The sequence below is a fragment of the Electrona antarctica genome (assembly GCF_951216825.1).
Source record: "Electrona antarctica genome assembly, chromosome: 19".
NCBI classification, from domain to species: Eukaryota; Metazoa; Chordata; class Actinopteri; order Myctophiformes; family Myctophidae; genus Electrona; species Electrona antarctica.
In genome coordinates, this window is record NC_136800.1 from 44249389 (window position 1) to 44272975 (window position 23587).

The following is a 23587-nucleotide window of genomic DNA, read 5'->3' on the forward strand; positions in this document are numbered from 1 at the left end:
TGGGCGGAGAAGAGCTATAGCCTAATGCTCTTAGCTGGGCGGAGAAGAGCTATAGCCTAATGCTCTTAGCTGGGTGGAGAAGAGCTATAGCCTAATGCTCTTAGCTGGGCGGAGAAGAGCTATAGCCTAATGCTCTTAGCTGGGCGGAGAAGAGCTATAGCCTAATGCTCTTAGCTGGGCGGAGAAGAGCTATAGCCGTCTAATGCTCTTAGCTGGGCGGAGAAGAGCTATAGCCTAATGCTCTTAGCTGGGCGGAGAAGAGCTATAGCCTAATGCTCTTAGCTGGGTGGAGAAGAGCTATAGCCTAATGCTCTTAGCTGGGCGGAGAAGAGCTATAGCCTAATGCTCTTAGCTGGGCGGAGAAGAGCTATAGCCTAATGCTCTTAGCTGGGCGGAGAAGAGCTATAGCCTAATGCTCTTAGCTGGGCGGAGAAGAGCTATAGCCGTCTAATGGCCAAAAGCACTGAAGAGAAGATAGACAGACAGAGAAGATAGACAGTATATGGCATGGCAAAAACCAGTCAGAATGGAAAACATGAACCCTGAAAATGGACTAGACCTGCAGGATGGAAAGCAGCTGATTTAGCACACAGAGCGTTCTGCATTCATGAGGCAGATCGGGGGGATCTGGTGGATTGATTTATTTACTGTTTAACCCATTAGACCTGACGTTGAAATTTTAAAATGTCTTCTAAATCCTGACAGTTTCTATGTCAGTGGTTCTCAAACATTTTCTTGTCAAGGACGCCCAGAATTATATGTATTTGGCCACCGACCCCCATCTGAAAATATGTTGTACCAGGGACCCTCCCAGAAGCAAAGATTTAAAAGAGTTAAAAATGTTTGCTCTGAAAGAATATATACAGTATATTCAAAGATTTGCGCCACATTTTCACCATTTAAAAAAAATGGCAGATCTACAAGCTCGTAGCGCGGCACCAAGTGGCGCGCTATGAGCTTGTAGATCTGTTGTTTTTCAATAGCTAAAGTATAACATAATGCTTAGTTAAAACACCAAAAGGGGTTCCCGTCCAGAATGGATTAAAAAGTCAGCAGACAGTCAATATTGGACAAATCAATGGTTCCCGCCAGCTGTTTGAACATCTACAGAAGTGTTCGCGGCCCTGCACTCATCACCACCGGACAGGGCTGGACTGGGACAAAAATTCGGCCCGGTCATTTTCGCGTGAATTTGGCCCAGACCAGTCCACCACAACCAGCGCACATATAGCAGAAAGTCTACCGCCCACTCCGTCGAGGCACACACAAACAAACAAGCCACTAATACCCCCACTTTTACAACAACATAAATGATAAACCAACAGACAACTAACTACACAACCCTTTGTAGAGGGTTTATTTGTCACTCACTGATACAGGTACAGTGAAATTATCATGATGGCACTGGCAGAATGGCAGCACGCCCAAACCTTTCCTGGTGGCCTGCCGCCTATTGGCCTGCCTGCCTGTCAAAATCAGGCAGGCAGCCCCCTACGGTCGCGGCCCACCGGGAATATGCCCGGTATGACCTGTGGCCAGTCCAGCCCTGCCACCGGACCACTGACTGAACAGGGTACATTTTCAGAGCACGTATATTTTAGTGAACAATATTGATCAATGAATTGTGTTTTCCGGCTTGAATCAGCTGTGGAACTAACTCAGTATACTCTAAGTTCCTATGCATCAAGCACAATACGGTATTTTCGGCTACAGGTTTAGGGTTAACTATGGTGTGTGTGTGTGTGTGTGTGTGTGTGTGTGTGTGTGTGTGTGTGTGTGTGTGCGTCCTTGGGAGGCACAGACTAAACAGATTGAACTGAGCAGCACATCCATGAAGCCGTGTGTGTGTGTGTGTGTGTGTGTGTGTGTGTGTGTGAATGGAATGTATATCCTAATGAATTCCTCCTCAAGGTCCACTCCTCCTACACACGTCTGTATTCGGCACAGCTTTTCACATCCTTTCTGACTACGTTCCCCGTTCTGCCCATCGATTGATTCTCAACCTACACCAGTGCCGCGCTACGAGCTTGTAGATCTGCTATTTTTCAATAGCTAAAGTATAACATAATGCTTTAAAACCCCAAAAGGGGTCCATTTGGTTCCATTTGTACGCTCTCAGAGTTAAATTAGCATTGATTTTACAATATCAATAGGGTCCCAGAGATAGAAATGCTATTAAATGGGGGGTCCGTAGACTAATGCATGTCAAACTGGGGGTACTTGAAATTAAACGGGTTGAGAAATGAAATGAAATGAAATGAAATGAAATCTATATTTACCCAGGGTATCTGGGCTAAGCTCAAGAACTTGTTTCCAGCCAGGCCCTGCTCATAGAACACATTTCATCGTAGTGGTTCAATGCCTTGTTCAAGGGCACTTCAGCGGTGGTAATTTTAACGTGTCGGACGGCTGATTCGAACTAGGAACCTTCCGGTATCAAGACCGCGCCGCTATCCGTTCGACCACCGCTGCCACATATTCGACCACCGCTGCCACACAGAATCACTTCTAGAGCCGTACAAATATTCTCTTATTGGGATCCCTGGCATGTCTTTTCAAATGGGGGTCCGCGGGGCTGATTAGTGACAATTTGGGGATCCTTGACATGAAAAGGTTTGAGAACCACTGGGTTAAAGCATGCATTGCCTCAGCAGACATAGTGAGAACCACTGGGATAAAGCATGCATTGCCTCAGTAGACATAGTGAACATAGAACCACTGGGTTAAAGCATGCATTGCCTCAGCAGACATAGTGAGAACCACTGGGATAAAGCATGCATTGCCTCAGTAGACATAGTGAACATAGAACCACTGGGTTAAAGCATGCATTGCCTCAGCAGACATAGTGAACATAGAACCACTGGGTTAAAGCATGCATTGCCTCAGCAGACATAGTGAACATAGAACCACTGGGTTAAAGCATGCATTGCCTCAGCAGACATAGTGAACATAGAACCACTGGGTTAAAGCATGCATTGCCTCAGCAGACATAGTGAACATAGAACCACTGGGTTAAAGCATGCATTGCCTCAGCAGACATAGTGAACATAGAACCACTGGGTTAAAGCATGCATTGCCTCAGCAGACATAGTGAACATAGAACCACTGGGTTAAAGCATGCATTGCCTCAGCAGACATAGTGAACATAGAACCACTGGGTTGAAGCATGCATTGCCTCAGCAGACATAGTGAACATAGAACCACTGGGTTAAAGCATGCATTGCCTCAGTAGACATAGTGAACATAGAACCACTGGGTTGAAGCATGCATTGCCTCAGCAGACATAGTGAACATAGAACCACTGGGTTAAAGCATGCATTGCCTCAGCAGACATAGTGAACATAGTTCCACTGGGTTAAAGCATGCATTGCCTCAGCAGACATAGTGAACATAGAACCACTGGGTTGAAGCATGCATTGCCTCAGCAGACATAGTGAACATAGAACCACTGGGTTAAAGCATGCATTGCCTCAGCAGACATAGTGAACATAGTTCCACTGGGTTAAAGCATGCATTGCCTCAGCAGACATAGTGAACATAGAACCACTGGGTTAAAGCATGCATTGCCTCAGCAGACATAGTGAACATAGAACCACTGGGTTAAAGCATGCATTGCCTCAGTAGACATAGTGAACATAGTTCCACAGTTTATACTAAAAGACAAGACGAGGCAGGTCGAAACAGGTAGACACACTGCCAGTCATCTCAAACACACTCCCGTGTGCAAACACATAATAACTGCTTCTTCTTTCAAAATACTCAACTGACTGCGAAGGAAAAAAGAACATTGCGTTATCTTCAATAACCTCAACGCCCCATGACATCAGAGAGGAGCAGCATGGGGCTGTGGCCAGCGTCATGACATTTATACGCAATGATTAATAGGGCTAATCTCACAGCCCCCTTTCCACGCCCCCTTCCGGTAGCTAGTGGTGTCATTTAACATTAGGCATTTACACTTTTTTTCTCTGGAGAATCTAAGTACATTTCCTAATGTTAAAATGTCAAAGACCGATAATAATATGAAGAAAACACAATGGTATAACAACTCAAATAAGTAGAATAAACCTTACCTTTACAAAACGGTAGTTTGTGGCTAGTGAAAATACCTCTTTTAACATGGAAGTCTATGGACCACAGAAAACAATAACACCATTAGCTCCAAAAGGGGGTGTGGAAAGGGGGCGGGGAAATGCTGTGAGATAGGCCTATTGTCATTATTACTATTACATTTTTAATTGTGTGGTTTTTTTTTTTAGTGGTGCAACCGTCCAACCACTCCCTTACGGAGCTATGTGTGTGGGTGGCTGGCTGTGTCTGAGCACGGAAACAGCATGGTTGTTTTTCACCACCATGTGCGCAACCTAGCACAGAACATTGAGTATTGAACATTGGAATAAAATGGTAAATGGTGCATTTATATAGCGCCTTTATCCAAGGCGCTTTACATAGATTGTGCATTACATTCACACACACATTCACACACCGATTGCAGCGGAAGCCATGCAAGGCACCAACCAGCACATCGGGAGCAATTTGGGGTTCAGTGTCTTGCCCAAGGACACTTCGACATGTAGCCAGGAGGAGCCGGGATTCGAACCGCCGACCCATGGATCATTGGACGACCTGCTCTACCTCTTGAGCCACAGTCGCCCGAATGTGTTCCAATAATATGAATAGAAATTGCATTTCTGTTTGCATTGTAGGCTGTGTAGACACAGGGCAGACATGACACATATTAATCTCCCATTTAGACCTGAGGCTAATTCTACTAAATACCTTCTGAATCCTAACGGTTTTCTGAAGAAACGTGTGTTGTAGGCCTGCGTTTAACCCATTTAGGCCTGACGTCGAAATAATAAAAAAAAAGTCTTCTGAAAGAATATATATTCAAAGATTTGTGCCGCATTTTCACGATTTTTGAAAAATAGCAGATCTGCAAGCTCGTAGCGCGCCACTCGGTGGCGCGCTATGAGCTTGTAGATCTGCTATTTTTCAATAGCTAAAAGTATAACATAATGCTTAGTTTAAAACACCAGAAGGGGTTCCCGTCCAGAGTGGGTTAATTAGCTAAAATCTAAACTGACACGGATGCTTTCCCGGATTGAATGGGAAATATACAGAGAAATGACAATGTCAATGACAGACAAATCCAAATAAATAATGTACTGTGGCTCTTTTAATAGTTTTTTTCTAATAAAGTTGTCTTATAAAAGTTGTTTTTCGTCCTAGCCTATAGAGCGTTGCAGTCCCGCCCCCTTTCATGACAACGCCAGGCCCAGGAAATAGTTCCCAATGCATTTTTCCCATAGACATTTCAAAGCGTATTTATTTAAAGACCTTTTAAGCGTCGTACAAAGCCAACTCTTGTCGTGACAAATCATGACAACAAACACAATAGTTTGGACCAAACGAATAAATACAAAGAAGAAAAACAACAAAAAAAGTGTTTTTAACCTGCCGTTTTCTTCTTCTTTCTAATTATTTGTTCAGCCCGTAAAATTGTGTTTGTTGTCACGTGACAAATAATGTCACGACAAGAGTTGGCTTTGTCCGCGGCGTAAACGTCTTTAAATAAATACTTTCTGAAAAGTCTATGAGGAAAATGAACGGGGATTTATTTTCCGGGTCTCTCGAGGGGGCGGGACTGCGACACTCTATAGGGTCCCACGGACGGCACCCACTCTGAGAGAAGAGAGGAGAGGAGAGGAGAGGAGAGGAGAGGAGAGGAGAAGAGAAGAGAAGAGAAGAGAAGAGAAGAGAAGAGAAGAGAAGAGAAGAGAAGAGAAGAGAAGAGAAGAGAAGAGAAGAGAAGAGAAGAGAAGAGAAGACCTGCCATAGATGCATATCTACACACTGCCATTTCAATATTTGTACCATTTTTCAAAATGTTTGAAAATGTATGGAAATGTTTTCAACAGATGAATGGATAGTAGGCTACTATTATTCTGACGACATTATCAGCGATCAGGCGGTTATGTAATTATTGTGCTCTAGAGCCTAGAGGCTATAGAGCCGAGTCCCTCCTTGTTAAACTCAGCATAGAAATGTAACAGGAGCTGCTTTACTTCAGATGGTGAGAAACGTGTCGAGGAAATGTGATCATCTGATGGTGCTTAAAGCGCTTTGTCTGTCTCCTGTGTTGCCATGTCTGCTTGTTATAAGTGACAGTTTTTATTTTTGGTGGGGTTTTTTTTTCCCGAAGTGTAGTTGCTTATTTGAGCTTGCTTACCAAACCCCGATGTTGTTCCATTCTGGACGGGAACCCCTTTTGGTGTTTTAACTAAGCATTATGTTATAATTTAGCTATTGAAAAATAGCAGATCTACAAGCCCGTAGCGCACCACCGAGTGGCGCGCTACGAGCTTGTAGGTCTGCTATTTTTGAAAGATCGTGAAAATGTGGCACAAATCTTTGAATATATATTCTTTCAGAAGACTTGTTTTTTATTCTGACGTCAGGCCTAAAAGGGTTAAAGCAGTTCGTTCTCAAGCATGTTCCAGTCGAGGACGCCAGAACATGTTCCAGTCGAGGACGCCAGAACATGTTCCAGTCGAGGACGCCAGAACATGTTCCAGTCGAGGACGCCAGAACATGTTCCAGTCGAGGACGCCAGAACATGTTCCAGTCGAGGACGCCAGAACATGTTCCAGTCGAGGACGCCAGAACATGTTCCAGTCGAGGACGCCAGAACATGTTCCAGTCGAGGACGCCAGAACATGTTCCTGTCGAGGACGCCAGAACATGTTCCAGTCGAGGACGCCAGAACATGTTCCAGACGAGGACGCCAGAACATGTTCCAGTCGAGGACGCCAGAACATGTTCCAGACGAGGACGCCAGAACATGTTCCAGTCGAGGACGCCAGAACATGTTCCAGTCGAGGACGCCAGAACATGTTCCAGTCGAGGACGCCAGAACATGTTCCAGTCGAGGACGCCAGAACATGTTCCAGTCGAGGACGCCAGAACATGTTCCAGTCGAGGACGCCAGAACATGTTCCTGTCGAGGACGCCAGAACATGTTCCTGTCGAGGACGCCAGAACATGTTCCAGTCGAGGACGCCAGAACATGTTCCAGTCGAGGACGCCAGAACATGTTCCAGACGAGGACGCCAGAACATGTTCCTGTCGAGGACGCCAGAACATGTTCCTGTCGAGGACGCCAGAACATGTTCCAGTCGAGGACGCCAGAACATGTTCCAGTCGAGGACGCCAGAACATGTTCCAGTCGAGGACGCCAGAACATGTTCCAGTCGAGGACGCCAGAACATGTTCCTGTCGAGGACGCCAGAACATGTTCCAGTCGAGGACGCCAGAACATGTTCCTGTCGAGGACGCCAGAACATGTTCCAGTCGAGGACGCCAGAACATGTTCCTGTCGAGGACGCCAGAACATGTTCCAGTCGAGGACGCCAGAACATGTTCCAGTCGAGGACGCCAGAACATGTTCCAGACGAGGACGCCAGAACATGTTCCAGACGAGGACGCCAGAACATGTTCCTGTCGAGGACGCCAGAACATGTTCCAGTCGAGGACGCCAGAACATGTTCCAGTCGAGGACGCCAGAACATGTTCCAGACGAGGACGCCAGAACATGTTCCAGTCGAGGACGCCAGAACATGTTCCAGTCGAGGACGCCAGAACATGTTCCTGTCGAGGACGCCAGAACATGTTCCAGTCGAGGACGCCAGAACATGTTCCTGTCGAGGACGCCAGAACATGTTCCAGTCGAGGACGCCAGAACATGTTCCTGTCGAGGACGCCAGAACATGTTCCAGTCGAGGACGCCAGAACATGTTCCTGTCGAGGACGCCAGAACATGTTCCTGTCGAGGACGCCAGAACATGTTCCAGTCGAGGACGCCAGAACATGTTCCTGTCGAGGACGCCAGAACATGTTCCAGTCGAGGACGCCAGAACATGTTCCAGTCGAGGACGCCAGAACATGTTCCAGTCGAGGACGCCAGAACATGTTCCAGTCGAGGACGCCAGAACATGTTCCAGTCGAGGACGCCAGAACATGTTCCAGTCGAGGACGCCAGAACATGTTCCAGTCGAGGACGCCAGAACATGTTCCAGTCGAGGACGCCAGAACATGTTCCAGTCGAGGACGCCAGAACATGTTCCAGTCGAGGACGCCAGAACATGTTCCTGTCGAGGACGCCAGAACATGTTCCAGTCGAGGACGCCAGAACATGTTCCAGTCGAGGACGCCAGAACATGTTCCAGTCGAGGACGCCAGAACATGTTCCAGTCGAGGACGCCAGAACATGTTCCAGTCGAGGACGCCAGAACATGTTCCAGTCGAGGACGCCAGAACATGTTCCAGTCGAGGACGCCAGAACATGTTCCAGTCGAGGACGCCAGAACATGTTCCTGTCGAGGACGCCAGAACATGTTCCAGTCGAGGACGCCAGAACATGTTCCAGTCGAGGACGCCAGAACATGTTCCTGTCGAGGACGCCAGAACATGTTCCTGTCGAGGACGCCAGAACATGTTCCAGTCGAGGACGCCAGAACATGTTCCTGTCGAGGACGCCAGAACATGTTCCAGTCGAGGACGCCAGAACACGTTCCAGTCGAGGACGCCAGAACACGTTCCAGTCGACGACGCCAGAACACGTTCCAGTCGAGGACGCCAGAACACGTTCCAGTCGAGGACGCCAGAACACGTTCCTGTCGAGGACGCCAGAACATGTTCCAGTCGAGGACGCCAGAACATGTTCCAGTCGAGGACGCCAGAACATGTTCCAGTCGAGGACGCCAGAACATGTTCCAGTCGAGGACGCCAGAACATGTTCCAGACGAGGACGCCAGAACATGTTCCAGTCGAGGACGCCAGAACATGTTCCCGTCGAGGACGCCAGAACATGTTCCCGTCGAGGACGCCAGAACATGTTCCAGTCGAGGACGCCAGAACATGTTCCAGTCGAGGACGCCAGAACATGTTCCAGTCGAGGACGCCAGAACATGTTCCTGTCGAGGACGCCAGAACATGTATTGTGTCTGCGCGGACAAAGTACAAACACATATTTTCTGCGGCAGATTTGTGTGTTTAAAATGTTTCAGAAATATTCCTCATTTTTTCAAGTTATTGTATCATACAGTAGCCTTATATGTGACACGTTGTGAGCTTGTAGATCTGCTATTTTAAAATAGCCAATGTGGGGGCGGCGGTGGCTCAGGGGTAGAGTAGCTGGATGGTAACCGCAAGGTTGCCTGTTCGAACCCTGTGGGCTCCACCAGAGTTAGTGTCAAAGTGTCCTTGAGCAAGACACTGAACCTCCTAATTGCTCCTGATGTTCTGGTTGGTGCCTTGCATGGTTTCCTCCACCATCGGTGTGTGAATGGGTGAATGTAATGCACAATCTATGTAAAGCGCCTTGGATAAAGGCGCTATATAAATGCACAATTTTCTTTTTTTTTAAATGTATTTTGTTTTGTATACAATAGTCCTATAGTCGCTTCTTTTGAGCTCAATTTCATAGACCTGGGTTGCTTGTTCCTCTCGTGACATCTGGCAACAGTGGGTGTTCTCATGCTGAATCATGCTCTGCTGCAGGAATGTCTCAAACACTGAGTGGACACTATAGGGCACTCCGCTCCAGCACTGGACCTGAGTGGACACTATAGGGCACTCCGCTCCAACACTGGACCTGAGTGGACACTATAGGGCACTCTGCTCCAGCACTGGACCTGAGTGGACACTATAGGGCACTCCGCTCCAACACTGGACCTGAGTGGACACTATAGGGCACTCCGCTCCAGCACTGGACCTGAGTGGACACTATAGGGCACTCCGCTCCAGCACTGGACCTGAGTGGACACTATAGGGCACTCCGCTCCAACACTGGACCTGAGTGGACACTATAGGGCACTCCGCTCCAGCACTGGACCTGAGTGGACACTATATGGCACTCCGCTCCAACACTGGACCTGAGTGGACACTATAGGGCACTCCGCTCCAACACTGGACCTGAGTGGACACTATAGGGCACTCCGCTCCAGCACTGGACCTGAGTGGACACTATAGGGCACTCCGCTCCAGCACTGGACCTGAGTGGACACTATAGGGCACTCCGCTCCAGCACTGGACCTGAGTGGACACTATAGGGCACTCCGCTCCAGCACTGGACCTGAGTGGACACTATAGGGCACTCCGCTCCAACACTGGACCCGAGTGGACACTATAGGGCACTCCGCTCCAACACTGGACCTGAGTGGACACTATAGGGCACTCCGCTCCAACACTGGACCTGAGTGGACACTATAGGGCACTCCGCTCCAGCACTGGACCTGAGTGGACACTATAGGGCACTCCGCTCCAGCACTGGACCTGAGTGGACACTATAGGGCACTCCGCTCCAGCACTGGACCTGAGTGGACACTATAGGGCACTCCGCTCCAACACTGGACCTGAGTGGACACTATAGGGCACTCCGCTCCAGCACTGGACCTGAGTGGACACTATAGGGCACTCCGCTCCAGCACTGGACCTGAGTGGACACTATAGGGCACTCCGCTCCAACACTGGACCTGAGTGGACACTATAGGGCACTCCGCTCCAGCACTGGACCTGAGTGGACACTATAGGGCACTCCGCTCCAGCACTGGACCTGAGTGGACACTATAGGGCACTCCGCTCCAGCACTGGACCTGAGTGGACACTATAGGGCACTCCGCTCCAGCACTGGACCTGAGTGGACACTATAGGGCACTCCGCTCCAGCACTGGACCTGAGTGGACACTATAGGGCACTCCGCTCCAGCACTGGACCTGAGTGGACACTATAGGGCACTCCGCTCCAGCACTGGACCTGAGTGGACACTATAGGGCACTCCGCTCCAGCACTGGACCTGAGTGGACACTATAGGGCACTCCGCTCCAGCACTGGACCTGAGTGGACACTATAGGGCACTCCGCTCCAGCACTGGACCTGAGTGGACACTATAGGGCACTCCGCTCCAAACACTGGACCTGAGTGGACACTATAGGGCACTCCGCTCCAGCACTGGACCTGAGTGGACACTATAGGGCACTCCGCTCCAGCACTGGACCTGAGTGGACACTATAGGGCACTCCGCTCCAGCACTGGACCTGAGTGGACACTATAGAGCACTCCGCTCCAGGGGTGTTTTTGGCAGCAAGTTTTGATTTTAGTTTTAGTCGTAGTCTCTTGAATAGTTTATTTAGTTTTTAGTCACATTTTAGTCACCTGGAATGTTTTAGTGTTAGTCTAGTTTTAGTCGACTAAATATCATAAGATTTTAGTCGACTACAATTGATTTAGTCGACTAAAATGTATTTTTGGCGGGACTTGATGCCGTCGTAATAACTGATCTACAAGCTAAAATAGCAGACCTACAAGCTCATAGCGCGGCACCGAGTGCCGCGCTATGAGCTTGTAGGTCTGCTATTTTTAAAAAATCGTGAAAAAAATCTTTCAATATATATATTCAGCGTTTCATCTCAAATCTTTGCTTCTGGTGAGGTCCTTGGAACAACATATTTTGAGATGGGGGAAGGCGGCCAATTACATATATATTTGGGGTTCCTTGACATGAAAATGTTTGAGCACCACTGACATAGAAACATGAGGTTTTTCAGAAAACTGTCAGGATTTAGAACATTTTAGAACATGTTCCTGTCGAGGACGCCAGAACATGTATTGTGTCTGCGCGGACAAAGTACAAACACATGTTTTCTGCGGCAGATTTGTGTGTTTAAAATGTTTCAGAAATATTCCTCATTTTTTCAAGTTATTGTATCATACAGTAGCCTTATGTGTGACACGTTGTGAGCTTGTAGATCTGCTATTTTCAAATAGCCAATGTGGGGGCGGCGGTGGCTCAGGGGTAGAGTAGCTGGATGGTAACCGCAAGGTTGCCTGTTCGAACCCTGTGGGCTCCACCAGAGTTAGTGTCGAAGTGTCCTTGAGCAAGACACTGAACCCCCTAATTGCTCCTGATGTTCTGGTTGGTGCCTTGCATGGTTTCCTCCACCATCGGTGTGTGAATGGGTGAATGTAATGCACAATCTATGTAAAGCGCCTTGGATAAAGGCGCTATATAAATGCACCATTTTCTTTTTTTTTAAATGTATTTTGTTTTGTATACAATAGTCCTATAGTCGCTTCTTTTGAGCTCAATTTCATAGACCTGGGTTGCTTGTTCCTCTCGTGACATCTGGCAACAGTGGGTGTTCTCCTGCTGAATCATGCTCTGCTGCAGGAATGTCTCAAACACTGAGTGGACACTATAGGGCACTCCGCTCCAGCACTGGACCTGAGTGGACACTATAGGGCACTCCGCTCCAGCACTGGACCTGAGTGGACACTATAGGGCACTCCGCTCCAGCACTGGACCCGAGTGGACACTATAGGGCACTCCGCTCCAACACTGGACCTGAGTGGACACTATAGGGCACTCCGCTCCAGCACTGGACCTGAGTGGACACTATAGGGCACTCCGCTCCAGCGCTGGACCTGAGTGGACACTATAGGGCACTCCGCTCCAGCACTGGACCTGAGTGGACACTATAGGGCACTCCACTCCAGCACTGGACCTGAGTGGACACTATAGGGCACTCCGCTCCAGCACTGGACCTGAGTGGACACTATAGGGCACTCCGCTCCAACACTGGACCCGAGTGGACACTATAGGGCACTCCGCTCCAGCACTGGACCCGAGTGGACACTATAGGGCACTCCGCTCCAGCACTGGACCTGAGTGGACACTATCGGGCACTCCGCTCCAACACTGGACCTGAGTGGACACTATAGGGCACTCCGCTCCAGCGCTGGACCCGAGTGGACACTATAGGGCACTCCACTCCAGCACTGGACCTGAGTGGACACTATAGGGCACTCCGCTCCAGCACTGGACCTGAGTGGACACTATAGGGCACTCCGCTCCAACACTGGACCCGAGTGGACACTATAGGGCACTCCGCTCCAACACTGGACCCGAGTGGACACTATAGGGCACTCCGCTCCAGCACTGGACCCGAGTGGACACTATAGGGCACTCCGCTCCAACACTGGACCTGAGTGGACACTATAGGGCACTCCGCTCCAACACTGGACCCGAGTGGACACTATAGGGCACTCCGCTCCAGCACTGGACCCGAGTGGACACTATAGGGCACTCCGCTCCAACACTGGACCTGAGTGGACACTATAGGGCACTCCGCTCCAGCGCTGGACCTGAGTGGACACTATAGGGCACTCCGCTCCAGCACTGGACCTGAGTGGACACTATAGGGCACTCCGCTCCAGCACTGGACCTGAGTGGACAGTATAGGGCACTCCGCTCCAGCACTGGACCTGAGTGGACCCTATAGGGCACTCCGCTCCAGCGCTGGACCTGAGTGGACACTATAGGGCACTCCGCTCCAGGGGTGTTTTTTGCAGCAAGTTCTGATTTTAGTTTTAGTCATAGTCTCTTGAATAGTTTTAATTTAGTTTTTAGTCACATTTTAGTCACCTGGAATGTTTTAGTGTTAGTCTAGTTTTAGTCGACTAAATAACATAAGATTTTAGTCGACTAAATCTACAGTTGATTTAGTCGACTAAAATGTATTTTTGGCGGGACTTGATGCCGTCGTAATAACTGATCTACAAGCTAAAATAGCAGACCTACAAGGTCATAGCGCGGTTTAGGTCTGCTATTTTTGAAAAATCGTGAAAATGTGATGCAAATCTTTCAATATATATATTCAGCGTTTCATCTCAAATCTTTGCTTCTGGTGAGGTCCTTGGAACAACATATTTTGAGATGGGGGTCGGCGGCCAATTACATATATATTTGGGGTTCCTTGACATGAAAATGTTTGAGCACCACTGACATAGAAACATGAGGTTTTTCAGAAAACTGTCAGGATTTAGAAGACATTTTGTAGAATCGTCCTCAGGCCTAAATGGGTTAATAGTTGAATATGATGTTGTTGTTTGTTGGTGGTGTTGTTGTTAAATGTAAATGTTTAAAGATGTAAACCAGATGCTCCTGAACAAACAAATAAAAACAGTCTGGCAACGAGTCTCATCTTAATAAATCCTTCATTTGAATGTTGGGTTCAGGTTGTGATATTCAACATGTGGAAGTACGGTATTCATATAGAAGTGTCTATTTGTACGTCTCTAAATGTTTTGATGAATTGAACATGGTGGACCCTCTTGTAAACAAGTGTAATGCTTAATTGGGTCGTCCACTCACAGTTAACAGTCTTTGTATTGAGTTTGTGCTTGAAATGTACTGTAATTCTGCAAACTGTTAATAAATATTTCAATCAATCAATCAAAAAAGGTCGACAATGAACTAAAGGCTACAGTGTTAAGTTATACGGGTCATTTTTTGCCCATTTAACCCATTTAGACCCGAGGACGATTCTACAAAATGTCTTCTAAATCCATGACAGTTTTCTGAAAAACGTTCTATGTCAGTCGTTCGCGAATATTTTCACGCCAAGGACCCCAAAAATTATATGTAATTGGCCGCCGACCCCCATCTGAAAATATGTTGTTCCAGGAACCCCCCCAGAAGCAAAGATTTGAGTTACAAACGTTCACTCTGAACTAATATATATATATATTCAAAGATTTGCAATCCACATTTTCACGATTAAAAAACAAAATAGCAGATCTACAAGCTTGTAGCGCGGCACTCGGTGCCGCGCTACGAGCTTGTAGATCTGCTATTTTCCAATAGCTAAAGTGTAACATAATGCTTAAAACGCCAAAAGGGGTTCCTGCCAAGAATGGGCTAAAACAAGCAACGCATGGTGATCCCACGATTCCCACACACATGAAATGGAACTCAGCGATGTGTCTTTCTAATGAAGTTACCAGAGTCACACGCACTATGGCCCTCATTTATCAATCGAGTGTAAAATCTGCCCCAAATTCGAGTGTAGGATTCGTAGTACACCCACGTCGGGTCGGCATTTACAAAGTGATCGCAGACAGCTGTTTCTTCCTTAATTTCGTTCCGACGTTAATAAATGTGACGGCTGAAATCTATCTGGCACGCCCTATGAAATCAAGCCTCGCCCTCGTTTTTGCGACATGAACAACTGCAATACGACCTGGAAACCATGGTTACAGGAAAAATAAAGTTCCCCTCGCTTGCATAAGTTGCCTTTCTGCCCCCTCTCATACACACAAACACACACACACACACACACACACACACACACACACACACACACACACACACACACACACACACACACACACACACACACACACACACACACACACACACACACACACACACACACACACACACACACACACACACACACACACACAGACGCACGCACGCACACGCAACTTGCAACTTGTTGTATCTTAAATAAATAAACCTGCATGAATTAAATAAAGCTGTAGCCTACCCTGTCTGTTTCTCCTCTCGCTTCGCTTCCCCCCTGTCCGCCTCACCCCCCCCGCACGCACGCATGCACGCACATATCGCAATTTGCAAGCAACTGTCAAAGTGTGTTACTGTTGTTAGTTGTATATTCAATTATTAAAGTATTTTTAATTTAATATACAACAAGAAATATTAGTGAACGAAAACCTGAACCTGTGAACCATGAATTAAATAACAAATAGGCACACACACGCTGCTGTTTTGCATAGGTGCTCCTCCTGTCCTGTCTGTCTATCTCTATCACTGTGGTCCGTCCGTGACACCGTGATCAACTGACCAGCACGTTCGACGATTTAAATTGCCTCGCAGTCGCTGCAGTGGTTGGGCTGTCAACTGTCAAATCAATTATATGAATATTGAAGCCAAAACCGTAGCCTCATGTGGCATGCACTGGACAGTGGTGGTGGTGGTGGTGGGCTGCAGGCTGGGTTAGCCTATACTATCTCCGATGCGTTCCCACTTGCGCTGGCACGACACATTTGGCATTCGAGCGACGCGTCGGGTTTATTAAACGAGGAGGAGATTGCACATACTGTAACTCCAGAAAGACATCGGCCTGCTGTAGATTAGGCTACAGTAGGCTACCCATGTTGGGACTCTCCGCAGCTGCAGCGCTGTACTATAATCTCCAACGTCCCGTCATGGAAATATTTCAGCACAGACAGCCCAAATCCTCGCATGTATGCGCTCATCATGCAAAACACTGTTTAAATGGCTTACACATCTAACTTGCAACATTGTTTTTAAAAGCGCGATTTTAATTGCTTGCTTGTAAAGTTGGAAATCTCCTACTAATTTCATATGACACAAAGACACATCGTTGATGTATTCCTTTCCTTTTTTTTCTCTTTTTTTTTTTTACATTTAGCCCATATACATACCTATACAGTTTTATATAAACATTTTAGGAGTGAATACATATGTTTCGATGGCTGTGACAGCCTCTCAGCTGTCAAACAATGCTGCTCCGCTGTTCTACGACAAAAAACAGGTGAGGACAAAGCGTACGACAGCTCCCGACCAGACGTGAGTTTTGTCTTGGCAAAAGATCATTTTCAATCTTTGGCGCAAATGGTAAATGCCGAAAATTGCGGTAATTTCGGCGTACGCCCATATTTTGGCGTACGCACGGTTGATAAATGAGGGCCTATGTGTGAGTCATCACCTCATGCACCCAATGGCATCCACAGATTCCACAGTGTAAGATTTAACATGTGGAACCAACATTTGACTGAGAGACTGCCATCGCGCAAATTCCAGCTTTTCACCAGAGGAGAAAAACTTTTTTTGTTGTTTTTTTCCCCCACAATGAGTTAATAGCACAGGCAGACTCTTCACATACTAGAGCATGTCTGAAATAAGTTTCAGAGCTGAAATCGACATGTACATTTGAAATAAATGCCCAAACATGTAGCTAGGTGTAATGTTAGAGACCACAGAAGTGAACCTTTCAAGCCGGTTTTCTCAACTCGCTGTTTTTCTACAAGACATTACTCTATAAGCCATATCTCCTAAACTGGTGGGTCAAACTGAACAACCAATATGTCAATTTGAAGAAAATTAAAAAAAAATCCCTCAGTCAAATTTAGTCACAAATGTGCAGGGGCGGCGGTGGCTCAGGGGTAGAGTGGCTGGATGGTAACCGCAAGGCTGCCAGTTCGAACCCTATGTGGGCTCCCCCAGAGTTACCGTCGAAGTGTCCTTGAGCAAGACACTGAACCCCTAATTGCTCCTGATGTGCTGGTTGGTGCCTTGCATGGTTTCCGCTGCCATCGGTGTATGAATGTGTGTGTGAATGGGTGAATGTAATGCACAATCTATGTAAAGTGCCTTGGATAAAAGGCGCTATATAAATGCACCATTTACCATTTACCAATTTACCCTTAAAAGGGGCTGCATGGTAACTCGGAGATAGCCTGGAAACTATAGGCAAAATCTGCCACAGGAAATGGACATTGGTCTGAATTACATTCCGCTCACCCCGGAGTCGTGGGTGGCCAATCAGAGCCCACTAATTTCAAAGTGACTTTTTTTCCTCCCCTGTGACATTGGAATCTGTTTGTAAACCACCCACTTGGACATCAATCTGTTTGTAAACCACCCACTTGGACATCAATCTGTTTGTAAACCACCCACTTGGACATCAATCTGTTTGTAAACCACCCACTTGGACATCAATCTGTTTGTAAACCACCCACTTGGACATCAATCTGTTTGTAAACCACCCACTTGGACATCAATCTGTTTGTAAACCACCCACTTGGACATCAATCTGTTTGTAAACCACCCACTTGGACATCAATCTGTTTGTAAACCACCCACTTGGACATCAATCTGTTTGTAAACCACCCACTTGGACATCAATCTGTTTGTAAACCACCCACTTGGACATCAATCTGTTTGTAAACCACCCACTTGGACATCAATCTGTTTGTAAACCACCCACTTGGACATCAATCTGTTTGTAAACCACCCACTTGGACATCAATCCGTTTGTAAACCACCCACTTGGACATCAATCCGTTTGTAAACCACCCACTTGGACATCAATCTTCCACACTTCAGACTACTATTATCTGCTCAGCGATATTAGTCTGGCCATGCTAGAATCATGTCATGATTAAATAAATGCCAGCAGTCCTTTTGGCATTTTAAATGGTAAATGGTGCATTTATTTAGCGCCTTTATCCAAGCCGCTTTACATAGATTGTGCATTACATTCACCCATTTATACACCGATGGCGGCGGAAACCATGCAAGGCACCAACTAGCACATCGGGAGCAATTGGGGGTTCAGTGTCTTGCTCAAGGACACTTCGACAGTAACTCTGGGGGAGCCCACAGGGTTCGAACTGGCAACCTTACGGTTACCATCCAGACACTCTACCCCTGAGCCACCGCCGCCCTATTTTCTTCACCTTAACTTATATCTTCGAGCCTTATTGCACCTAGAAGGATTTTGTTTTGATCTGGAGTGCTGCGGGTTGTCTGCTACGGCAGTACTTCTTTCTCATGATTAAATAAACAAATAAACGGTGATGATCATTTGTACAGAGGAGAGCTGAGGGGAGACGCTCTACCCTCTCAAAGTTAAATGAGGATAGGAGCAGAGGACAGGAGACACAGGGCTCCATTTTCGTTCGAGATTTCTGAATACAATATTTGGGGGGATGTAGCAGTGGGGAAGGAGTGTTCCCCCACTAAAGTTGGTATTGTGGTTACCTGTCTAAATCCCTAAAACATCTCCGTTACCCGTTACATTATGCATCAAAGTCAAAGTTGTATGATTTGTCACACAAGTTATCACAGTGAAATTTGTTCTCCGCATTTGACCCATCTCTTAGCTGCAGCCAAGGAGCGGTGAGCTGCAGCCAAGGAGCGGTGAGCTGCAGCCAAGGAGCGGTGAGCTGCAGCCAAGGAGCGGTGAGCTGCAGCCAAGGAGCGGTGAGCCGCAGCCAAGGAGCGGTGAGCCGCAGCCAAGGAGCGGTGAGCCGCAGCCAAGGAGCGGTGAGCTGCAGCCAAGGAGCGGTGAGCTGCAGCCAAGGAGCGGTGAGCTGCAGCCAAGGATCGGTGAGCTGCAGCCAAGGAGCGGTGAGCTGCAGCCAAGGAGCGCTGAGCTGCAGCCAAGGAGCGCTGAGCTGCAGCCGTGCCACACTCGGGAATGATTTGATTAGTTGATTGCATAGGTGTGGTTTGGAAGAGTGGAAGAGTGATGCGTTGCCTTGAAGTCTCACTTGTGCTGCACCCCCCCCCCCCCTCCCCCCCCCCACACACACACACACACACACACACACACACACACACACACACCGCTCGCAGAGCCAAGAACACTCGTCTTTTCATTGAGTCACAACTCGCTCAAATCTCGCTCATTTTTAACATTTTAAAGTGCTGTGTGATCATCGAAATTCAAGCTTTCATTTGGTTTCTATACGAAACGGTATAGCCTATAAAGCGAAAATTGAATTTCTGGAAATCGGAATTAAACCCCATTTGCCGCGTTATGGGGTGATGAAACTGAACGAGCAAATGGAATGGCGCACAATGGCTGGCACAACTTAAGTCAAATACCTTCTTTGACTAGACATCTATAAACACAAGGAAGTGATAAGGCACTCACTTCTGCTGATTATAGGAAAATTACAAAGAGATGCATAAGAGAATAAGGAGAGATGATCAGATGAAGCATCCTGACTCTGGACATCTCCATTGCAGGCGGCCAGGCGCGCGGTGCGCACCGCTCTACACCAAACTAATTTGGCATACGGCTAACGCCAGGGCTCCACCGGACGCGTTGCGTTGCGTCTGCGTCGCGTCAAAAAACGCACCGGTTCAATTTTAATGCACGCGTCACGTCTCCGTCAACGCGGGCAGTGGAGCCACCCTTCATTGATTAAAAAGGGAACATTCCCTGACGGTGACGGAGACGCGACGCGGACGCGCCCGGTGGAGCCCGGCCGTTACGGGTGCTTTTAAACTCCACTATGCGCCTCCCCAAATGTGACAAAATAGCAATTTAGGGGAAAGCGTTCCAACACGCCTATGAATGATGACCACACCTCTGGGCGCATAATAGATGACGCTGGACCGCAAAATACATAAAACATTTTTGTATAGTTAAAATAGACAATCTACAAGCTCACAACGTTGTCGATGTAGATCGGCTTAGTTGAACAATTCAAAAATGTTTTTCAGACCTACAAAAGTCTTCTAAATCCTGACAGTCATTCTCAAACATTTTCATGTCAAGGACCCCCAAAAATAAAAAAATATTATTATTATTAAAAATATATATATATTCCAAGATTTTTGCTACATTTTCACGATTTTTCAAAAATAGCAGACCTACAAGCTCGTAGCGCGACACTTGGTGCCGCGCTATGAGCTTGTAGATCTGCTATTTTTCAATAGCTAAAGTATAACATAATGCTTAAAACACCAAAAGGGGTTCCCCTCATCCCTAAAGAAGTTTAGGGATGAGGGGTTTAGTAGTATGGACGAGAATAGAGCCCATAGTCCCCTACCCAATCAGTCTACCATGTTGTGGAAAGTAACGTCTATAAGTACCGTTACTCAAGTAGGCTACTGTATTTTTATATAGCTAGTTTTAAAAAAGGTATTTTTTTCTTAGCAAGTATTTCCAGTTTTCAGTACTTTTATTTCAGAGGAAAAATATTGTACTTGTACCCAACCCTACATTTATTAGTTATAGTTGAGTTACTTTTTAGATTTTGATTATCATTAAAAAACATTAACCACTTCAGCCCTAGGCGGCCCTCAAGTAAAAGTCCGTACTTGTAACAGACACGTTTCTGTATTGTAGTATTGATAATTTGACTTATAAGTACAAAATATGAGTCTGTTTTCCACCACTGCAGAGCAGAGGAGAGACGCTCCTGTTTATATAGAAGTGTCTATTTGTACGTCTCTAAATGTTGTGATGAATTGAACATGGTGGACCCTCTTGTAAACAAGTGTAATGCTTTATAGGTCGTCCACTCACAGTTAACAGTCTCTGTATTGAGTTTGTGCTTGAAATGTACTGTAATTCTGCAAACTGTTAATACATATTTCAATCAATCCTGTCCTCTCCCAGTCAGCCCTGAAACATGAGGGAACTTCAACGTATTGTTCTGCACTGGCTCCATTCACAGCCCTTACATGTACATTAACGTTCAGATGTCAAACATAAAGGTCTCCCCGCAGAGCCACGGATGTTACACTCCTCCTCGGGTGGGTAGCAGTACCCGTATGTTCACTATTTGTTCAACACAAAGCATTTTAATCCGGTCCGTGGCCATTTTCTCAGGTTTTTTAATCTACGCGACCCTATCGGTTGAGACGTGTAGTGCACTCTAGATACATTATAACTCTATAGACTATATGGGCCAAACGGCCACCGAAAACTATTTTTATTGAACAATAAGGACGATACGGGTACTAATACCCACCCGGGGAGAACCATACACATCCGTGGCTCTGTGGGTGAGCACTTTAAATTGGGAATTTGAACGTTTGTGTAGACTTTACCCGTTGTAAATGGTAGAAAGAAAACAGGGTGAAGTGCAACCATGATGACAGATGGTGATAAGTGTCGATGGGTCGTTTGTTTTGATGACAATAACTGACACATCCTCTTCCTGTCCGTTCTGGCTTCATTCATCAATTCATCAATTCATTTAAACTCTAGTTTATTAATTGGAAACGAACTACCATCAACAAAGCGATCTGTCCTTCCGTGCACATGCGTGCGCGGCGTGCGTCGCCGTACACATTCATTCATTCATTCATTCACAATAATAAATAAAGCTGCTCCACTTTGTTTGTTTGTTATTCGCGCGCACACACACACACAAACACACACACACACACACACACACACACACACACACACACACACACACACACACACACACACAAGCGCGCGCGCACACACACACAACCACACTAGCTGGGAGGAGAGCCTGGAGAGAGAGAGGTTCGACAGAAGCCAAATAAACGGATAGTGTAAATGAATAGATCAGTTAAAGTTCAGCTCTTTTCTTTATATTTCCGGAGGGTTTGTGTGACATTATCCTCCTCCTATGTAATAATAATTCAATAGGTGTGTCGTGTGTGTGGATCGGCGAACTGGACTGTGTGTAAATATAAGGTCAACTATAATCATTACGATACAACCATTAAATCCCAGTTTGTTTTCGTTCGTCGCTCTTTTTATAAGACAGCTACAGACAGCTCGACGCGAGACGGGGCAGAGTTATAGTATTATTATGATTATAATGATCTTACCTGAGAAGATAATATAGCGCAGATCACAAAGTCATCCGGAGGAGAAAGGCAGTATAAATCCCAGCCCGTCCGTGTGTGTGTGTGTGTGTGTGTGTGTGTGCGCGCTGTGCGTGTGCGTGTATTTCCCTTCAGGACAGCATGCAAGGCTGGCTGCCAGGCTGCTGGCTCCGCCCCCTCTGTGCCACTCCCAACCTCTGGTCCCTCCCTCCCTCCCTCCCTTCACTGCGTCCTTCCCTCCCTCCCTCCCTTCACTGCGTCCTTACCTTACCTTGATTCCTTCATCCTTCCTAATAATACCCAGGGCTCTATCTTGCGCCACCCCTTCTCCCTTCTCCCTTCTCCCTAAACTAATTTGCCATATTTTACTATTTACTATAATAAAAAACCTTTTAAAACCCATTTAGGCCTGACCTCAAAATGTAAAAAAAAAAAAATCTTCTAAATCCTCCAGTTTTCTGAAATAAATATTTTCACGATTTTTCAAAAATAGCAGATCTACAAGCTCGTAGCGCGCCACTCGGTGGCGCGCTACGAGCTTGTAGATCTGCTATTTTTCCAATAGCTAAATTATATAACATAATGTTTAAAACACCAAAAGGGGTTCCCACCCAGAATGGGTTAAAATAGTTAAAATAGCCGATTTACAAGCTCACAATGTCTCGATGTAGATGAACTACTTGAACTATTTTAAAAGGGTTTTTTTTAAATGGTAAAAAATGGTCCTCAACGCATAGCCAGCTAGGGGTCCGCGAAATAATGAACTTTCTTTCTTTCTTTCTTTCTTTCTTTCTTTCTTTTTATTTATTTCCTTCTTTTTTATATCATTACAATTATTTCAAAAAGTGCTGTCACTAGGTTTTGCCCACAAGCAACTTGAAAAAGTGAGTATTGGCACATTGTGTGTGTGTGTGTGTGTGTGTGTGTGTGTGTGTGTGTGTGTGTGTGTGTGTGTGTGTGTGTGTGTGTGTGTGTGTGTGTGTGTGTGTGTGTGTGTTTTATGACAATTTAAATCGGCAAAGTAACTAAGATGTCATCAAATAATTGTAGTGGAGTAAAAGGTACAATATTTTGCTTGTGAGTTGTATAGTGGAGTAGAACAATCAAGTATTGAAAAAAAGTAAATACTCAATCACTATAAATATTGTACGTCATACATTGTACTTATCCCATTCTGTACAGGAACCCCTGTTGTTGTTTTAAGCATTATGTTATACTTTAGCTATTGTAAAATAGCAGATCTACAAGCTCGTAGCGCGGCACTGAGTGCTGCGCTACGAGCTTGTAGGTCTGCTATTTTTGAAAAATCGTGAAAATGTGCCTGAAATCTTTTGAATATAATATTGTTACAGAGTGAACGTTTTTAAGGCAATG

At 46.4% G+C, this 23587-nt stretch overlaps 1 protein-coding gene and 1 long non-coding RNA gene across 3 annotated transcripts in view; both read right to left on the reverse strand.

Moving 5' to 3' along the window:
* Nucleotides 1-22308, reverse strand: part of LOC306912401 (plastin-3-like) — a 65400-nt gene extending 43092 nt beyond the window's left edge. For both annotated transcript variants that reach the window (XR_013788371.1, XM_079488589.1), the window contains exon 1: nucleotides 22217-22308. The gene's annotated coding sequence lies outside the window, so the exon portion shown is untranslated. The remainder of the gene's footprint in view (nucleotides 1-22216) is intronic.
* The window catches only part of LOC306912408, a 330734-nt gene that overhangs the window by 43092 nt on the left and 264055 nt on the right, over nucleotides 1-23587 (reverse strand). The gene's annotated exons all lie outside the window — the stretch shown is intronic.